The sequence below is a fragment of the Ceratina calcarata genome, unplaced genomic scaffold (genome assembly GCF_001652005.2).
Source record: "Ceratina calcarata isolate Rehan_Ccalc_2016 unplaced genomic scaffold, ASM165200v1 scaffold518.2, whole genome shotgun sequence".
Classification (NCBI taxonomy): Eukaryota; Metazoa; Arthropoda; class Insecta; order Hymenoptera; family Apidae; genus Ceratina; species Ceratina calcarata.
In genome coordinates, this window is record NW_017176316.1 from 77,582 (window position 1) to 93,806 (window position 16,225).

Sequence of the window (16,225 nt, forward strand, 5' to 3'; positions counted from 1 at the left end):
CGCACGAAATTAAAGCGCAACTTCGACGCCGTTTACGAGACCATCCATCAACCGGCACGGACCGCGATAGTACCGATTCAAAATTACGGTCTCCGGTGTCGCCACGCCGCGCAATATCTTCATTCGTTTTTGTTTTTTTTTTCCCGTTCGTATTTTGCTACGGTTTCGTCGTTGTTTTCAACCCCGAACCGCTGCCCGATTCGAACGGAAAACAACCGATCGATCGATTTCCCCTGTATTTTTTTTTCTCTTTTTTTTTAACTTCGTTTATTCCAACGGTACGATTGTCAGCTTCCCGGTAAGACGCGGCCCCGGGTGGTTCCTGATAGTGGATGCAAAGCTGATTGGCCGGTGGTGGGGGGGCTGGGTGGTGAAAAAAGAGAAATAGAATAGGAGGAAGAGTAGTTGTTGCGATGGGAGGTTGGTTTTCGGTTGATTGGATTGGGTCACAGGAGTGATTGGGCTTTTTTTATGAGATGAAAGCAAGACTCGTTTTTGTAAAAGGGGACACAAATTGGTGGAAGATTATTCTCTCTTTCATTGTGTAATCTCCTGTGACGAATGGTGAACAGGGTAAAAAATTTAAAGATAATCTAACCAAACGGTTCATCGTTAACTGATAGAGTTTGAGGTTAGGATTTTTTGAAGCTTTCAATAACTCAAACACGTGCTTGTATCCAATGGGAGATAAAAAAAGAACACTATACTTAATATTTATTTAAACACAGTAGGAATGGTTATCAGTTTTGCAGGAAGTAAATACTTATAAGACTCTTAGGAGTCCATGTTTAAAGAAATGGAAGCCATGTCTTTTAAATGAAGCTTTATTAAATCGACTCAGCAAAGACGTAAAAGAAATGACGTCTTAGTCAGAAGTTAACTACGAAGTGTCTCTCCAACTGCCCTTTGACCTCTCGAGAGCGCGTCTGACTTCACCAATACTTGTATACTTTTATCTATGAGATAACAGTTACATATACGCTGCATATATTATGTACTTTGTTTAACAAATGAGGAATTATAATAATTGCTAGATAAAGCGGAGGCACCGTGAGGAAAAATCGATAACTGGAAGAGTCGTTTAGTACTTTAGACTCTCGTACAGCTAATATCCGGCGCGGCGTCCGCTTCTGCCCTCGGACGACGAACGACGATTCAAGACCTCCCAGGCCACTAACACGAATATTCAGGTGAGACACGAACCAAGACCTCTGCCTCTCCCCCCCCCCCTCGTAGCTTCTTCCCCTCCTTCCCCCTCATTGATTACGTCCGAGTATTTCAGGGTGTAACAGATGAGACAAGAGAAGATTTGTGAGACAACAATAGGTACGAGAAGAAGGATAGACCAAGGCTATGTACCGCAGAGAAACGAAGAAAGGGAAGACGACGCGTAGCTACACGTATTCACGGGAGGAAGACTCGTGGACAGGCGGATAGGAAGACGAACGAAGAGAGAGAGAGAGAGTTTACAGTATCTATATGCACAACGTCGTGTAATCCTGCCGGTTCACGTACAGGGTGTTCGTGATTATCCGACATCCCGAGCAAGCAATTTCTCATGGTCACTCGAGAGCCGGTAGGTAATCTCGAGCCATCCTATGGTAACGTACGGCACCGCGACAAAGGGATTCTCGAAATTTCTCATCTCGAGCTAGCTGAATCTCGGTTATCCACGGCCCGCGACGTTGACAAACAACGAAATTCGATCTCCTCGCCGCGAATTAACGCTAAGAACCTTCGATCGTCTTTGCTCGCAAGTTTACATAGTAAAAACATATTCTCCTGTGAATCGACCAACATAGATCGGTATTGGGAATTGACACATTTACACCTCTCGTGGCGAACAATAGAACTAGACGAAGCCATGCGCAGAACGATCAAAAACTGCCTAAACTTGGGACCACGAGTATAATTCCTGGCTTCGCGTCGCCATGATGGTTAGTTAAATTTATTGATTCAATTGCCAATAGGATCGAGTGAAACAGTCTTGGGAAACTGGTGGCGCTAGACGAGAAATCGCGGTCAGGCGACACGCACTCGTGTGCAGCTCTCGTGAAAATGTGGATTGCGTGAAACAGGCCGTTGCGAGAAGAAATCCGCGGACGTCGTTATGTTAGACAATCGATGTAAGATGTCGAGCATGCTAGTGCAGATTGTGTAGGCACAGAGCGGCGGGTCTATAACACAGTCGGGGCACGGTAGCAGCCTTCGAATTATACAAGCTCGCGCGGCTGCTCTATCGATCACCGCGGGGAACGTATGTAAGTAGTTTCCGCGCGATCGCCGTTTCTAGCAATCTGAAATCGGGCGGCAAATAATTCACACGGCTCGGCGCCTCCGAGCCAGATTAACTGCGACGCGACGGATCAGCAGCCGAAACGATCGTCGAGGAACTCTCGGCATACCCGGGGCACGTTAATCGCCTAGGTCATTGTGAATAAATCGAGTTTAAAATAGCTCCGATGCAAGTTTGATGGTAAGACAAATTGAGCTTTCGTGAAGTTAAACTTCCGAGGCTGATTTGATTCCAAAACAATTCGGATGTATGAGATGTGTAATCCGAATCGCGAAATCATTTCACTTAACACGTTGCTGCATCTAAACGATGTGTTGTTACATACAGAATCGTGGTTACTTGTTGATGGATCGTATCTTATCTTCTCGACAAATCATCTAAACTATCATCTATAGTGACCTCAAGGGACTTCGGAGCTATGTAAAGTATACCTAAAAAATATGTCGTATGTTTTTGATATACTTCGTTAATACCAAACGTGGTGTTTTAGGTATAGTTTATAAAACTGGACCAAAATTCCTTGAGGTCACGAGGTCAAACAAGTAAATAGAAATAGTTATATGAAAGCCCATAGGGATGTTCCTGGATGAGAAACGAAAGATTCCAACCCATCGAACAAGCAGTTCTCTTAATTATTGATCAATGCCTCTCTTTTCGTGGGACCAAATCAAATCTATTGAGCCTCAGGTTGATGGCACGTTCGAGTGAAGCCGAGCCATCTGCCAAACAAATTTCGAGCAATAGACGATAACGATCTCGTTATTTCCGGCGGTCACCCGTTAGAGAGTCAAGTTAGGGGCCTCACGGATGCAGAAGAGGCATCACGGGACTTTGTTGTCGTGGTCGGGCCCTTAAGATCGAGTCCCACGCGTTCCCAGACATTCCAGCTAGTAATTGCTGGCTGCCGCCTCCTATCTTGCCGACGTTCGCTCGCTTCTGAGCCAGTCTCTCCGCTTCTCTCTCCTGTGTTAGCTATTTCCTATCCCTTCCCCGCCACCCTCTCTCCTCTTCCTTCCACCAGTCTTTTTCTCCTCGTAACACGACTGCCCTCTGCTCTCCGGCGTTGCCCTTTCCCTCGCGCGATTCTTTGCATCGTGATGCTGCCGTTGCTTCTCCTCGACGCTCGTTAGCGTCGGGAAAACGCCGCGCCACGCTGACCGAGCGAGCTAACCTCGGCGAACTAAACCCCGGCGCGCTAACTGCATCGACAGAAATCGCTCGTCCACATTGCCTCTTCCATGACATCGTCGTCGTCGTCGTCGTCGTCGTCTTCGGTAGAATGACGCGAGGCATCGCGGTGATCTCCACCTTCTGCCGTCGTCGTTCTCACCGTGCCTACGCTATGCGCCCGTAGAACCGCCTGCCTCTTCTCTCCTCTCTCCGCCGTTCTCCGATTCTTCCGCCCGCATGTAAACGATTTGCCCTTCGCCACCGTTAACGCGGATCGCGCGCTTTCATCCTCGGAGCCTCGTATTTCCGAAGGCGTGATCCGGCCCCCCGATATCTTCGTTAATGCCGGCAGAAGTATTCGTTTCGCGCGGTCGCTTCGCTGCTCGTAAACTTGTATAATTAAGAGGAACGTACGAGCTACCTCGCGGCCGAGGATGATTCGGCTCACTCGTTGCCGGCTGCCTCGCGACGTTATTAGCTTTTATGCGGGAAGGGAAAAATCCGGTTTTCAGCTACTTCATTTTTATTTCTGCTCACCGGCGAGGTTCAAGTATATTATCGTTTATACGCTCGCGGTTTTGAGCACGGATATTTTTTTTCTTAACGAGCCCCTTCCGACTTCTGTGCCGCGTCCACGCGGTACGAGGCATGTAATAACAGTTGTAATACGCTAATTGCGAGGCGCAGGGGGACTCTTCTCGTGACTCTAAGCGTTTAATTTGCATCGCTACACGGATACACATATTAATATACGATCTCGTTATCACCTGTTTAACGAATATCTTGTTACGAAGATGATACCCGCGCCTCCGTTCGCTCCTTTCTATTTTTCCCACCGCCGTTAATTGGTTTCCCTTCACCCCTTTTTATCCCGGGACAGAAATAAACGTTTCTCATATTGGCACCCACTTCGTGTTCCGACGTAATTATAGTTATCCCCTACCATTTTATACCCCTATTATTACAGTAATTACTACCAGTAATATCGATATTATTACGCATATTATTATTACTCCCGGCAACCTCTTTCGCTCAGATGGCATTGTCGCTTTAACTGTAAGCGCGCGCGTGTCGTCTGCGCCATTATTGAGAGTGCGATAAGTTCTGGCAATATCTGGATACCGCGCCGGAAGAACGCTTCATCTTTTGACGCTAGCTATCAATCGACCCAATTTTTGGTATCTTCATATGACGTGAAGTGTTGCTCAGACAGGCCATGCGTCATCAATCGAAATAAGTAGTAATCAGAATGAGCAATATCTGATGAATACAGCGGGTGGGGTTAAACTTCCCAATTAAGTGTTTCCAAGTAGGTTTTGGTTGGCGTCGCAACATGAGGACGAGCATTATCATGCAGAAGAATGATTTCGTCGTATCTGGAGTAATAATGGGCGCGTTTTTCCTCGAGTGATCGGCTCAATCTCATCATTTGAGTTCGGTAGAGAGCCCCAGTAATGATTTCATTCGTTTTCATTCAATAATGCTTCCAATTCCGCGTCTTCGTACACTTTCAGCTTTCCACTACGTTCTTTGTCTTCGACATCAAATTCACTGTTCTTAAACTTTTGAAACCACTCACGACAACTTCTCTCACTTAATGCAGTCTTACCATATGCTTCTACAAGCAATCGATGCGCCTCAGCTACAGATTTCTTCAAATTAAAGAAGTAAATAAGAACTTCCTGCAAATTACGTTTATTCGGCTCAAAACTCGACATTTTCGCACAAAAGAAATATACTGACACTAGCCGCCATGACTTTATTGGTTGCGCTATCTGATTTCAAACGGCGGAGACATATTTGTACACCTAATAAATTTTTCTCCTCCCCGCTGGATTTTCGAGCCAGCGTCCGAAATAACAAGACCGCCGAAAATAAACCTCGGACGGCACGAGGTCCGGAATTAAATTCGCGACCACAGTTTCCAAAATATATACCGCTCTCGGGTTCGCTCTATTTTTCAGCAACGATCTCTCGAATATGAGAAAGCACGAGCAAACAACGCGTAAAAATCCGATTTCCCGAGCGACGCGACGAGAAAGCGTGACGTACGGTGGTCTCGCGTTCGTCTTGGAGAGAGCGAAACGCAACGGCGGCGGCGAGGATACCGCGAGGAATGCCGGTTGGATCAGTTCCAGACGTGCTTATCGTTTGATTAACCGTCTTAGCTTCCGGCCCGGTGTACTCACGTGCGTGATGGAAGGAACGCGGGATTGCTCGGACAATAACGGCCGGCCTCCGGACTAAACCCCTGTCAATTGCCCATCTAAATTCGGGAATTATCCTCGCGTTATTGTTATCCGACCACCCCCTCCCCTCCCCGTTATTGTTATCTACCGTGCGACGTGGTACGTGCAATGATTCCTGGCCAGCGTTAATTTCCCCCATACGGGGACAAGATTCGAAAAAAAGAGTGATAAGTCTATGTCTTTTTCAATGCTCGACATGCAGTTCCAAAATAAAAACAGTTTTAATTAGGTTAGGTTAGGTTAGGTTGAACAGAGTCGCCCCGTTCGCTCGGATCTCGATAACAAATTGCCAGCGGACGCTCGGGACCGCGCGGCGACGAGAAAAAACTGGTCCTTCAGCGATTTCCTTCGACCTCGATCCTCGTCTTCCCTCCTCCACCGACTCGTTCCTCGTCCGACACTCGGAGGCACGAAAGAAAATATCGCGATACCTTCTAGCGACGAGTTGTTCTTTTTCCACGTTTGGTCGCGCTGCGCTCGCCCGCTGGCCAGCCTCCAACGCCTCGGGGCTTCACCGTTTCCTTTAAAGCGCGAGAGGATCGCGACTCGTTATAGGGACACGAGTTGATCCCAGGAACGTAAGGATGCCTTCCGCGTGGGAGAGCCTTGGGACCGATAGATTTCCTGCCTTTCTCGTCACCTGTTCTCGTCCTGTTTCTTATTCTCGTTACTTCGAAAGGAACTAGGAAGCAGACGCGACGATTGATAATACTTTGGAACTGTTCGTTGAACGGTTCCACGAACGTGCGTAACTTGCTCTTAGAAAAAGTCGACTAGCTAGTGTCGATTAAGAAATTCATGGGATTCGATTCGTTGGAGCAGAAAATTTTTCTAAATAACCGAAATTTTTATGGAAAAAAAGATGTTCGAACTTCTATGGGTATTAAATTCTGATTCCACCGTGGAAGTGATCCCCGAAGTGGTTTCTGGCAGATGTTTCGAAGGAAGATATGAAAATTTTAATTCGAATCCCCCGGAAAGTTCTTGCACGGCGACGCACGCGATACAAGAGCGCGCGCGGCGTCTCCCGCATTTGCATTCCGACGAAGAAGTTGAACCAGTAGATAGGCGAAAGAGGGAAGGACAGAATGGGCGAAGGTTTCTGGAGTAAAAAATTAATAAAACTGGTCCGTGACACAGGCTGCAATCCATGGGGAGTGAATTTCTTTTCTTCCCCGTTGCCAGCCATCGGACTTTTACGTTGACTCCCGGGCTGCTTTCCATACCCGCGCGCCACCGTAGGCGTGTCACTAAACGTCGGATGGAGAAATTCGATCCACGATCGCCGCCTCGCTCCTTCGCGTCACGAAAATTTCAGTCTGCCTCGTGGCAACAATCTCACTTGTCACGATAAAAAAAAAGGGGGACCCATTTTTTCCTTCTTCGTCGTATTAAGTGAAATCTCTGATCTAATGAATGAGAAAGCAGCTCGGTGATTGGTCGAAAGTTTATTACGTTTTATCGTGAACCCGGTTCATCGTTCGAAGCGCGATTCGATTGCTCTCGAGGTCAGATTATTAGAAGATCGTGAGACGAAATTTTTATTGAAAAATTGCTTGGACGATTCTCGAGCCGCGTTCTCTCTCGCTAGCTACGTTAACGAGATACCTCGACGAAACGCTCGTTAGACTCGCACACATCGGCGATTAACGCAAATGATTTTCGAGGCATTAATACGGCCTGCTGCCAGTAGGCGCCGCCGCGCGGCGAGGACTTACGCGCGGAACGCAACATTCCTCAGACGGTGTTAGCGATTAAAATGCTACTTCGCAACTGTTATTACGGACATTAGCGTCTAATCGAAACCAAAGTGGAACGGTTAATTGCCGACGGTGCTGCTCCCAGTCGTCATTACGCCATTTCCATGCTACTTATTTTTCCCACTTTTTCCAACGCGGCTAAATCCGGCGCTCAACATGGCGTTCAAAGATGCGTTTCGCCATGATTTAACGAGGACCCGTCGGTTTTCGTAAACTTTTAAACTGATGAAAAATAAAACGATTTCCGAGAAACTATCCTGTGACGATTGACAATAAGAAATGCCGCGAAAATATTTATCCGTCCCGTTAAATATGCAATCACTGTTTGAAAATTTCCAATTCAACGGGGAGCCGAGCGTCACCTAAAAAAGCGGCGCACAGAGCAGGCTGACAAAGCCCTTTTCCTGTTCACGTGAAAAGAGGAATAACGCGCGTCCGGGGGGGCTTAGAAATTCATGGACGGCCGACAAAAAAGTGGCTTCCCAAAAATCCTCTGGTAAAGAGCGTCCATTTCGAAGGAGAGAATCCCAGCTACTCAAGATCGACCTACTATTCACTCGTTAACATAAACTCGATGAATCTGGACCAAAACGGTGTTGCCTCGAGAGACAAGTTGACGTCAGACGTTAGCCACGCTTCAACGTGTTATCCAATCATCGTGAATTTTTATTAACGTGGCATTATACTCGTGTTCCCAAGGGTGTAGGTCCGTTTCGCGCAGCGGACTCCCTCCACATGGTTCAGTATATGATGCGCAGCAGAGATGCGCAGAACGATCAAAAACTGAACTGTGCCCGGTTCTAAATTCTCGGAAACACGAGTATAGTAGAAAATGTCCTCCTGGTTTTGGAAAAGTTTGCAACTTGAAACGCGATCGATAGTCCCCTAACAAATATTTAGGTTAATAATCCCGAATAATTTGCAGGACGGCGTCCACACGTTAGACCGATAGGCCGGAGAACGACTACTAACTTATAAATCCGGACATTTACCGCGGAACCCGAACGACGTTAGGGATAATCCAGCGGCGGTCGCAACGCGATGCCGGCCCGGGAACGAGCCGGAGTTTCGCGCCGATTGGCCGTGGCAATCTTACACGTTGACATTTATTACGAGAGGGAATTACTGGATCTAATATAGCCTTTAAGAACTGCGGCAGGCGACGTTAAATCACGCTGATACCGTAAGCTGTTGCTCAACGCGCGACCACTAACTCCGCGATCTGACCGGGAAATCGAAGGGCAACGATTGGCCATTATCGTTTCGCACCTACAATGTCTCAAGCTGTAGATTAAAACTGTTTTCATTTTGAAACGTCAGAATTATGTGAAAGTGTAACAATAACTCCACGATCTGACTGGGAAATCGAAGGACAACGATTGGCCATTATCGTTCCGCTCTTACATTGTCTAACAGGGGCGGGGTTAATAGATTTAGCTAACCATCATGGCGACGCGAAGCCAGGAATTATAACTCATGGTCCTGAGAGCTTAGGACCGGGCACAGTTCAGTTTTTGCAGTTTTTGATTGTTCTGCGCATGTCTTCGTCTAGTTTTACTGTTCGCCACGAGGTGTCATGGTAAATGTGTCAATTCCCAATAAATTAAAATTGGTTTCGTTTTGAAACGTCAGAATTATATGAAAATGTAGCAGTGAAAGAAAAGGTATAGATTTATTACTGTTTTTGAAATTAACCCAAGCCAGGAATCATAGTCCCAAGCTGTAGGTCGGAACGAGCCAAGTTCCTGAAATCGTTGAAATATGAATCACCATCAGTAGGTTGGCAATGGCCAATTACACCCGGTTTACGCGGTCTGTAACGAGTGAATGCTGTTACAGACGATTACTCCGTTGCTTTTATGGACACTATACATATTTCTGGAGAACGAACTTCGCGGAATTTCACTCCGATACGATGCCGTTCGCGAAGTCTACTAGTTAGTGTGTGGGAAACATTTTACGCGCACTCGGAACCAACAGAATAATGTATGCGCGTTAAGTCATCGAGCCACTCGGCTGATAAACTGTCGTGACGTTAGAAAAATAAAATCTGAAAAAGAAACGCGTAATTCACGTGTAACAGCCAACGGTAAAAACGTGTACCGCGTGAGAAAAAACTGCTATCGACTTTTCTTCCGCAATCACGTGGATAAAAAATGATTACAGTGTAATTGTCCCCGGGAACTGCGATAGTCGAATGACGCTGGAAAAACCAGATAGGCGATTCGAAAAACTAGCTCGACCAGCCGAGGTGGCTGGATAAACCATAAATAACGAATCGAAAGTGGAGCCTGGAAGCGTTGCGGTCGCGCGCGGCGCAATCGTCAGGTGTACAGCGCCGCACCGTTCGCCCCGGTTGAAACTGTGCGCGATGTTTCGTGATCTCTATAGGCGGAGTAGGAGGATGTTTAAAATGGTTCGCCTCTTGTCGTGCAATCCTGCCCGTACGGCAAAACGATACATCTCTAATCCCGGTTCATTTCCCAATCGAAATGAAGGGTATCGAAAACGGATAAGCAATTGTGGATAGCCTCGAAAAACCGATAACTGACTATTCTCGCGGGGGAAAGAAGGGAATCCTTCGTGATCATCGTTACTCGGATCGTCCAATCGAGCACTTCAGGCCGATCGACTTCCATCGACAGCAAGCGATCTAAATCCTTTTCATATATTATTGGTGTTATTATACTTCAGGATAGACAAAGGAAAACAAATCTAGGGTATCGCAAAATTCACGCAAGAAGTAATTTTGGTAGAAAACACAGATTTTCAATTAACCTCCTAACCACCTTCTAAAAAAAATGGCCTCCTTTGCTGGCACATATGCAACATGGCCACACAATTATCGCATAAATGGCGCAAAATTCAAACCTTGAGTTTCGAGTCCCCCCTATATAAACTTAAAAATGAAACAGCTAAGAAAAACTGCAAATCAAAATGAATAAATGAGCATAATAAAAACTTCAGGCCGATCGACTTCCATCGACAGCAAGCGATCTAAATCCTTTTCATATATTATTGTTGTTATTATACTTCAGGATAGACAAAGGAAAACAAATCTAGGGTATCGCAAAATTCACGCAAGAAGTAATTTTGGTCGAAAACACAGGTTTTTAATTAACCTCCTAACCTCTAAAAAAAATGGCCTCCTTTGCTGGCACATATGCAACATGGCCACACTTTGTCGCACAAATGGCGCAAAATTCAAACCTTGAGTTTCGAGTCCCCCCTATATAAACTCAAATATGAAACAGCTAAGAAAAACTGCAAATCAAAATGAATAAATGAGCATAATAAAATTAACTGGTTTAACTAAAAATAAATGTAACGATAAAAAGAAATGACGGAAAGTAATTAGGGACGAAGCATTCCGCTTGTCAAGATACAGATATGCCTCCGTTGCTACCGGTTGAATGATTAATGGAAACCGTGTTTCTTAGCAGGACAGATTGCAGACGGATACGATCGTTCAGTTTGTAAAAGTGTGCAGGCAATTCGAGCAGCGAAAATTGGAATGCGCGAAAAAGCTCTTACTTCCTCCCCGGGCGAGGACCAAATAGAATAGGATCTAAATCATCGTTTCCGAAACAACGACGTCGGGAACATGCCCAGGGCGCGACGTCACCCTATGCATCGGGTACATCGTCCCTTTTTACTTTGATCGCCCTTCGACCCCTCGGGACAGCTGCTCACAGCTTGTGGCGCCTTCGAGCCCTGGAAACCGGCTCTACGTATCGATTCGCCGGACATTGCCGCTAGGATAGAAAACGCTATTGATGGAACGAGCAGAAGAAATCTGAGCACAGATCGACTAGCAATTCATTAAATAATATTATGTATTTATCTAAAAGCTTGTACATGCCATGTGAATGATAAGTAATTTAGATAAAACGTCTGATATAATTCAATTCCCAGAGACTTTATACGCGGAATGCACTGAAGCCGATCGAGTGCATCGTAACACAGTCGCAAAATTGACGAACACAATGAAACGGGGAGAATGTAATACCATTCGTTTATCGAGCGCGACGCACACTGTGCTGCCCCAGTCGATTGTAATTGGAAACGAGAAATAATACTGTATTAATCAACTCGTTCCGTCGACAGGGCACAGGCTACCGTCGCTCCACTCCTGACGAGGCTTACCTTTTACTTAATTTCGACCCCAACCATATTTTCGTATCGACTCGCAATTATTTTGAATTTGCCGCTCGACTGATTACTTCAACCGAGTATACCCCCGGGCTCAATAAGACGTACCGTTTCACTTTTTACTGAAGGAGAAACTAATTTACAGCATATCTCATTCATACTTTCAATCCGTACCTACCTCGTTCTTACAACACTTTCTAAAAAGGTTGAAGAGCATAACGTGGAATCGTTTCACACGTCGAGGCGTAACGAAATAGGATTATCGTTGCCGATTTTCATTCTTAATTTCACACTCGGCTGCGTACGATCGATTACCTCTTCCGCAAGGTCGACGTTAGGACAATAGTTAGGAGACCGGCCGCGAGGCGAGGTGGCGACCGGTCGCGGTATTGTCATTTAAATGTCGTTTATACATTTTTCAATTAGTCATTGCTATGTAAATTGAAGACGTACGCATCGGCCGCGACAAAAGAGACTCGCACGAATTCAACCGTATAATAAGGAACCCGGTAATTCAATACATACCAATTTGCCGTGCTCATCGTCCCTTTTGTCCGGCGATCGCATTTGCACGCTGACAATAAACCGAATTAATCTTCCCTTCGATCTGCGGAGAGGGCGAGCGATTCCGAGAGAGAGCTAGGCGTCGTTATCGCCGACTCCTATGACCGTTCGTTATCAGAACGACACTCATCCGGCCAAACAATTATACTTTCTAGCATGTAGTACACTGATAAATCCACCCCTCCGATAACTTTCGATGCAGCGGTCCGGCGTCCCCCCCGCGACCCCTCGTGTTCGACGTGCTCGATGACAATGGGAGATACCGAGGACACCGTATTGACCCCTCTGAAAATTATAATCTCTCCATAATGCCTCGCGGTATCCCCTGTGCTCGTCCATGTTTTTATTTCACATCCAACCGTTTCCTTATCTACTGTTGAGAGGGAGTTGAAAGAGACGTGCAGAGATGATCTTCGAGATAGAGTTTGCTGGCAGCGAATTTCGGTGGCCTGGGGCGAGAATTCGCGAGGGGAAAGCGGCAGGTGGGAAATGACGCGAACCCGCGGCACCAGATAAATAAGGGTTAAGAATCTTTTGTCGGAGAGACACGCTCGGATTCAGATTCGTTGTTCACTCCCTTCGGATCAACTCTGACGATAATCTAGGGTATGCCTCTCACCATTGGTTTTCGATTATCGAGCTTTCGTGGGAACTCGAGACCCGCTCGGAACGAGCTTCAGTAAACTGCGAATACTTCCGTTCGTGCAGTTTCAGTCTGTCAATAAGTAGTTCTAACGGGCGTTAATAATATAGGTTTATTTCTAACGAATTAGTATACTAACATTAATACCTAAGAGCTATCGTTACAAATATGTGAGATTTAATTATTCGTTCACTCGCGTCTTCTAACGACCATTTTCTATCGCTTATTCCTGATTACTCCTACCTGAACATCATGCCGATTCTTTGGCTGCTCACGCGCATGCGCGATAATTACGACTGTAACGGTAGTTTTAAATTCGGTAAGTATATCGTGTAGTAAACTGGTAGAGTTATTATTAGAACATTGAATATATTTATATGTATACAAACTAGAGAATATGCGAATCTACAACTACGACTAACTAACTTCAACGACGACTCTGGCTCAACTTGTTCAGACTTCAGACCTGTCTCCTCTTCGGAGATCTTCGGGCTATCTCGCATCGGCTCACGCCGACACATACCCTACCGATGTCTACATATACTTTCATACACACCTCTAGCCGGTCCAGCCAGTGAATCTAACGAATGACTAAAATCGTAACTTGGAAAGATCTATTTTTTATAATAAATTACTGTTAAGCAAAAAATTATGAATGAGTGAGAGAGTAGTGACAGAAAAGGATGAATGAGTTGAGAAAGTAAATATAAACCAAGTTCACATTTCTTGGCTGCAAGCCAGAAGTCAACGATTATTATTATTATTATTATTGTCACAATCGTAGAACACGCAATTATTGTGCATGCGTGTGTGTGACCGAATGATACACAGTTAGAACGAGAAGCGATAGGAAGTCGTAAGTGAGAAGCCAGCAAGTGATTAGATAACACATCCCTTGTTACAGTAGCCATCAACCTGTGAGCAGAGCATGATGAAATTTTTATGAGCTTTGAAATCAGAGGATGTTTGGACTCCCGCATAAACGTTGGCAACCTTGTTTATACTCATGGATGAGCAAAGGGAGCCGAACCGCGAGGACCAGGACGTAACAAAGCATTCTGTGCAAACCTTCAGAGTAGAACGTATCGTTGTTCACGAGCCTAATTAATAAAGAATGTAACTATCGTAAAGAAATTGTTGGTCTTTGCAGACCTTAGTGTAAATGTTTCATTAAAAATGGACACTTTATTAGTGCCCATTAAAATTATTGTTATTATTATTATAAATAACTACGCAGGAATCGCTATATTCAGCTTAAAACCACGTCTATTGAAATGTTTTTAATTGTTGATACCGGTATTACTTCTCTCCATTTGAAGAGCTCGAAGTTTATCCCGAGATCGAAACGTGTCCACTAAAGTCGGGCCACGAGCAAGCGCGATAAATGACTGAATAACCAACGAGTCAACTGTTCCACAGAGCTACGAGAGAAAGAGAGAAAGAGAGAGAGAGAGAAAGAGAGATTCCGCGAATCGCGATCTGCGTACAAACACGCACATAAGTAAACGTTATAGAACAGTTTCGCGTTATTTTCATTCGTGCTTCCGAAAGCTCGATCATTAGGCAGATAGGTTGTCGGTAGTAGGCAGCGCCGTCACGAAAGCCTGGCGTTTCTGGTTCGCGTACGGTCACGATAATTGCGCGCTACACTTTCTCGTTACGTCGCCGTTCTGCTATCCTATTTTCGAGCGAGACATTATCTTTTTGGTACCGTTATCCTCGCCGGGGTATCGCGTTGTATCGGGCCAGCCGGTCTCCGGAATCCAGGCTACCCCTCTAGGAACAGATCTCGTTAATAAATTATAATGAATAGCGAGCCACATTGCGAAGATAACACGTTTCACAAACGGAACGACGAACCGAGTTCCTATTAATCCGAGAATAGAAATAAAAGTCTGATTCTGACGAAAGGACGGCGCATAAATTGATCTTATAGACTAGTGTTGCCTGTCTATAAAATTTCACAGTTTTTTCCTGATGTTCTACTAGTTTTAGTAGAAGACCTAACCTAACCCAATCTTTAACCACACAATTTGGCATTTTCAATTATTATTAGGAATTGACACGTTTACATCTCTCGTGGCGAGCGAGTGTAAAAATTACAAAAACTGAACTGTACCCGGTCCTATATGGACTCTCAGGATAATTCCTGGCTTCGTGTCGCCATGATGGTTAGCTATATCTATTGGTCCCACCTCTGTATCAATTCCCAATAGGAAACTTGTAAATCAGAGCCTATAAATTTGTGATCGCTATGGCCATGGAGATGCGCAGACGTCACGTGAAGAGTGCGCCATTTATTAACCATAGAAAATGGCTAAAATCTTAGGTACCCTTTCTGCTTCCAGTCACAAGTCCCGGCAACAGTGCACCGTTCTTTAGGTTCACAGAACGTACGGGAACGGTTGTCTAGAGAGAAGCTAATAAGCATAGACTTTCGACGGTGATTAGAAAATATAAGAACGACGTTAATCAGTCAGTATCTACCAGAGTCTATAGGAACTAAAGCGGTTACTCCGTTAACGAACCCAATAATTATACACACTTTCTCTTTAAGAGAAGACGGCAGTGTTTCTGTCATCCTGCCTTCGATTCCACCGTTATCTGCCCCGGTGTTATCTAATCGCTCGACTCGTTAATACGGACCGAAACGCCACCGAATGCAATTACTGTCGGTCGACGAAAGAATAAATTATGAAAACAAAGTGCGTCGTATATTCTCCACCAGTTGGTTCTCCGCGGGACGTGCACAACAGTTTCTCTAACAGCACACGTAGCACACCTCAGTCATTTCACCGGTGCAGCCAAGTTTTCATCGTGCGCAACTAGCAATCTGAGCCACCACTCTCGATATCCGATCCTACCTATCAATCGCCCGAGAATCCAATTAATAGAGCTGATAGGGCGCACATAGGCTACGTATAGGCGCACCGTAAGGAAGATTAACCCTTCAATGACGGAGCGGTTTCATTAGTGATCAACGCACACCGGTGGGAAAGTCCTAAACGCGAAACGCTCTAACCTCGTCTCAGAAAAATATTGTCCATCATACAACCATTACAAACAATGTCCAGTCATAAGCGTATGCTTTCGAATTAAAACTTCTTTCTGTTGCAATTACTTATAAATAGAGCTGATAATTCATATTAGAATTCACATAGTATATTGTGCAACAATGCCCGAAAATGGGTCTTTCCGGGCAAGGTTGATGGCAGTCGAGGGCGCCACAGGCGCTCAAGATGAACACGAGCTGCTGAGATCTAATAGCAATTTTTTTTTAATTTATAATAAGTTTATCAGACTTTTTTCTTTCTTTTATATATTGTAAATGGCTTATGTTCGTCAGTAAAATAATAATAATAACAGTAAAATTATTTCCAACCAGCTACTT

The 16,225-nt window shown here is 45.2% G+C and overlaps 1 long non-coding RNA gene across 2 annotated transcripts; it reads left to right on the plus strand.

Annotated features, from left to right (window-relative positions):
• The first annotated feature begins 1,087 nt into the window (after positions 1 to 1,087).
• Positions 1,088 to 14,037, plus strand: LOC108628405 (uncharacterized). Of its 2 annotated transcripts, none has more exons than XR_003389616.1 (3): positions 1,088 to 1,190; positions 1,283 to 1,576; positions 13,739 to 14,037. It is a non-coding gene; the product is annotated as an uncharacterized LOC108628405 (long non-coding RNA). The 2 variants fall into 2 exon arrangements; XR_001916787.2 differs by having other exon boundaries at positions 13,742 to 14,037.
• Positions 14,038 to 16,225: the final 2,188 nt, after the last annotated feature.